At 28.1% G+C, this 5,000-nt stretch overlaps 4 non-coding genes across 4 annotated transcripts; 2 read left to right on the forward strand and 2 right to left on the reverse strand.

The window, feature by feature from the left end:
* Nucleotides 1-861: 861 nt before the first annotated feature.
* On the forward strand, nt 862-932 carry TRNAC-GCA (transfer RNA cysteine (anticodon GCA)). The gene has a single exon. It is a non-coding gene; the product is annotated as a tRNA-Cys (tRNA).
* A 2,145-nt stretch (nt 933-3,077) lies between these two features.
* TRNAD-GUC (transfer RNA aspartic acid (anticodon GUC)) lies at nt 3,078-3,151 on the reverse strand. The gene has a single exon. It is a non-coding gene; the product is annotated as a tRNA-Asp (tRNA).
* A 457-nt stretch (nt 3,152-3,608) lies between these two features.
* Nucleotides 3,609-3,692, reverse strand: TRNAY-GUA (transfer RNA tyrosine (anticodon GUA)). The gene has a single exon. It is a non-coding gene; the product is annotated as a tRNA-Tyr (tRNA).
* Nucleotides 3,693-4,633: 941 nt separating this feature from the next.
* TRNAT-GGU (transfer RNA threonine (anticodon GGU)) lies at nt 4,634-4,705 on the forward strand. The gene has a single exon. It is a non-coding gene; the product is annotated as a tRNA-Thr (tRNA).
* Nucleotides 4,706-5,000: the final 295 nt, after the last annotated feature.

The raw sequence follows: 5,000 nt of genomic DNA on the forward strand, positions 1-5,000 counted from the left end.
GTATCAAATATTTCTTAGTGTATGAAATACCTATTATGAAAAGAGAAAGAAATATTAGAATTTGATACTCAACTTCGAAGGAATTTGCAACAAAACAAACAGATAGAATCGAAAGTCTAATCTAAAAAAGGATTGGAAATTTCTACGGGCATTTCAATATTTTTTTTAGGAATCTAAAAAAATGCATTTCATTTCTATCATTATTATGATATTACATATTCAAATTCAATTGGATACAAAAAAAAATCCATTCGAAATTGTCAAGAAAAGATATATTTTGAAGTGAAGTATTTTGGAGAGAATTGGGGAGAATATGATTAGAGTATGTTATGTGTAATGTAATAAGGCTTGTATTTTTGAAACATGCATATATTTAACTGCAGCTATAGATCTGTCTCTAACTTTATTGCAGTCATATTTGTTCAGGATAACAAACACATAACATGTTGTGTGAATTTTTACAAATTTTCTATTGAAAATTGTAAAAAAAGAATAAGCACGATAATTTCTTGAAAATACCGTATAGTATTGGTATTCTATATCTATATAGATATGGATAAGATACTCGATTAGATAATATCTGTGTAACAGATCAAATTGATATTCTAGGGTTTACATATATTGAAAGTTGCTGTTATAATTAGAATGAACAAAGTTAAAAAAAAAAGCAATATTGATTGGTTATGTATCAATTTTTATTTTCTGATCTCATTAAGAAAAAAAAATTTCTATTCAAATATTCAAGAATAATTCATAAAAGAATAGTTAACGGTTGCGATTTGTCTCAAGATTGTTTTTCAATTTTTCAATAGAAAGAAAAGGGGGGAGTATTCTCAAAAACTTCATATCTATATTTTTATTGGCGGCATGGCCGAGTGGTAAGGCGGGGGACTGCAAATCCTTTTTCCCCAGTTCAAATCCGGGTGTCGCCTGATCGATAAGAAACTGTAAATGAAAGATTATATTACGTTTTTTTAGAAAACTTTTTTTCCAACAGAAGCAAGCGAGGGAAAAGGAGTCTTGAGAATTGCGTTTGATTCGAAATTATAAGCATCAGTAGCTTAAAAAATGTTGTAAATATTTTTGTCTCGAATTCAAGGAAAGATTCTAGTAGTGAAAAGGAATCCATAAATTTAGAAATGATAGTTCGTTCACTACACAACTATTGTAGTGTCTGTCTCCTGACTGGGTCTTTTATTAGATTGGATTAAGAATAAGTCGGATAGGAAAGTCCATTTTTAGGTAGAGAAAAGGCAGAAGAAAAACCTTCTATACAGACTAATTTAAAGTTTATGAGTGCTTCCACATTTTATCAATATTATTTATTTAGATCAATTCTATTTAATAGCTTTAATTTAGCTAATTCGCTTTCGTAATATTCAAAAAAAGTATTCTTTAGATTTTCATATTCTATATTCTAATAAAATTAAAAAGTTTTGATTCTAAAATCGAATAGAAAAGAAAAAAAGTTTTTTTAATTATTTTAGAGAACGAATTGGGAGACATTTAAGGGACTATTTCAAATAGAAAGAAGAGTATAAGTATGCAAATGAATCTGTCTTGATTCTTTTTTTATGAAATCCTTAAGGAAATGATAAAAGAGAAATCTTAATATTCCCACCTGGTAGTAACATTCATTGACTTATAACTTCCTATAATTTTTTTATGTTTAATGTTTTATGATTTTACTAAAAATAATCAAAAAAAACTTTTTAGATGTTCTAATAACTAATAAATAGAATGAATTCTTGTTTTTCGTGAATGATGTTAGCCCAGAATCCTTTTTTTGACTCTGTAATAGCAATTCCACTATTATAGTATAGTATTTTTAGCGAATAATACAAAAAAAAGAATAGAATAAAAAATTTGAAAAAATAATGAAATAGTTCCTTCATATTTATAGAGATAGGAGACAAAATTTACATGGATATAGTAAGTATTGCTTGGGCTGCTTTAATGGTAGTTTTTTCATTTTCCCTTTCCCTCGTAGTATGGGGAAGAAGTGGGCTATAGGGATACTAAAAATTGAGTTAAGGGATCCAAGTAACCTTGTTGATTTCTACCTGAATTTTTGAATTTCGAAACTATTGAATGAAAATATTTCATTTAAACTAATACTAATTAATTGAGTTCAAATAGAAAATCTATCTTGATTCTATTATATTTTAGTAGTGTAATGTATTCTATGTATCTTATAGGAATTGAAAATACTCTTTCAATCAAACAAATATTTTCATTATTCCCATATTCCTATTTTGAGAAAAACAAGGGAATCAAAAAGAAGAAGAAATGGATTCCTATTCCAATCAAATTTTTCTTAAAATTTCTATTTCGATGAACTGACGCTTAACCTGGTTATATAGATATATATATATATGGAAAATGGCGGACCGTGTAATAACCATTCCTGTTTTTTTACCCCCTTTTTTTCCTAAGATACCGGAATTGTTTGTAAAAAGAATCTGAAAAAAAAAATTGGACGCAATTCTCAGATAGTAGAAATCAAATTGATTTCTACTATCTGGATTACGCTGATTGTACGATCATTTTTTTAAATCATTCATAAAAATGAAGAAATCATATTTCAGTGAAATTAGTCACTTTTACTTACCGTTTTTACATAAATTATAAGTAAAAAAGCAGTAGGAACTAGAATAAACAGTGCAGTAGCAATAAATGCGAGAATATTTACTTCCATAATCTTTATTATGTTCTATTTCTCTTAAATTTCTAAAAAAAAAATTCGGGATTTAATCCCATAGAAATGTTCAATCTTTCAACAATGGTATAAATTGGATTTCAATGATATCAAATCGGATCAATATCATGAATCACAAAATCTGAGCTATCAAATCAACTCATGAAATAGTATAACATAGGAAGATCTTTTATCCATACTAAATAAAACAAAAAAACATTTATTCTTGATGAAAGTCCAAAATCCCTTTCCTTCCTTTTTCGGCGAAACAAATGAAAAAGCAGGGGGGGGCCCCAAATAAAATTTTGTTTATCAATTTGATTCCCTACAAATACACAAAAAAGGAATTTATTTTTTATTTTTTTGGATTTATATCCAACGGGATTGACGGGGCTCGAACCCGCAGCTTCCGCCTTGACAGGGCGGTGCTCTGACCAATTGAACTACAATCCCAGGGAAAGGGGTGTACTGTATAAATATTTTTACGGACCGTTTCTGTCAAACCTTTTCTTTTTCTATTTCGGATTCGAACCTTTTTGTTGTAAATGAAAAAAGCGCATTTTTTTATATATTGATATGTATATCGATATCCACTTTAGTGAGATCGACACAAATTACTCGTAATCCGTTTCTTATTCTTATTCTATTAACAAATCGATTGAAAATTGAATCAATGAAAAAAAAATATTTTTTTTTTCAATTTTTCCTTATATTTTCTACTTACAGATCTTGACATGAATACCGATTATTAACAAGATTTTGAATTTGTGGAAAGAAATATGGAATACAGAAAAAAAAGAAATAACCTTAGATATGTTTAATATTTTGATTCTTCCGTATCATAGCACATCAGTCATTTCCAGAGAACTATAAATGGGTTATAGAATTTCATAGTGGATCGGCAAATTCTTGGGCCGAGCTGGATTTGAACCAGCGTAGACATATTGCCAACGAATTTACAGTCCGTCCCCATTAACCGCTCGGGCATCGACCCAGCACAATAGGAAGAATACATTTCAGTTTTTATTGAAAATTTTTGATCAACTTCCTTTCGTAACACCCTACCCCCAGGGGAAGTCGAATCCCCGCTGCCTCCTTGAAAGAGAGATGTCCTGAACCACTAGACGATGGGGGCATACTTGCCCGACCGCCATTATACTACGTTCATAGTATGAACAGTTTTTTGCAATTGTCAATATAATGATATGATTCGATAAAAAAAAATATTTTTCGTTCTTTCATAATTCCATAGAAATTTTTTATTAATCATTTATATTTCTAAATTTTTTTATTCCAGTCATAATAAGAAAAAAAAAGAAGTAATGTTCCAATAAAGAGAAAATTCTTCACAGGAATGATTCGTTTGTTGCAAAGGACGAGAGGTTAAAACTTCATTTCTATCATTTATTACTAATACTAAGATTCGATAGGTAGATTTATATCTAATACTAAGAAAAAAAACTTTGGAAAATAGAATTTTTCAATAAAAAAATAAAAATTTGGTTTAGGGACAGAACATATTGAATCCATTTTATCAATGATTCGATTTTATCAATGTTTCGATGAAATATTTTATTTTGTGAGTACATTTATGTATCAATAAAAAGAATTTAGTGTTATGATTAGAATGACTTCAAGAATCCATTTTGAAATAATATATTTGATATGGATCAAATCCAATCTTAATCAATTCTTTTTTTTAACTATATTCTATTCACTAGGTAAATCCAATTTTTTGTTCTTTGATGAGTCATTATACAAATAATAGATATTGATGTACATGTATTCTAATCCCATTTATATCATTTAATTTATATAATTTATATAAATTTATAGAAATAATTTATATAAATTTATAGAATAAGTATACACAGTAACAAATATATGTACTAGTCATGCTAGTTCCTTATTTAGAAATTGAAAGAAAGAAAAAGGGCCCTTTTAACTCAGTGGTAGAGTAACGCCATGGTAAGGCGTAAGTCATCGGTTCAAATCCGATAAGGGGCTTTTTACTTTTTTTTTCAAAAGCAATAGTCTTTCTATTTGAAGGAAGAATAAAAAGATTCTTGATATTTTGAAAAAGTTTCTATTTGTAATAAAAAAGAAAAAGTGTAAAATTCAATAATGGAAAAATAAAAAAAAGTAAGTGGACCTAACCCGTTGAATTATATTTATATCTACTATTCTGATATTCAAATTTGATAAAGATTCAATTCGAACAATTTTTTTTCTTTTTAAGACTTTTTTCGTTTAGACTCCCTAAGAATCTCTGAATATTTCCAATGAAATCTTCTTGTTTCTG

The sequence above is a fragment of the Vigna unguiculata genome, unplaced genomic scaffold (genome assembly GCF_037176805.1).
Source record: "Vigna unguiculata cultivar grain cowpea cultivar isolate G323 ecotype 2 unplaced genomic scaffold, ASM3717680v1 ptg000265l, whole genome shotgun sequence".
Classification (NCBI taxonomy): domain Eukaryota; kingdom Viridiplantae; phylum Streptophyta; class Magnoliopsida; order Fabales; family Fabaceae; genus Vigna; species Vigna unguiculata.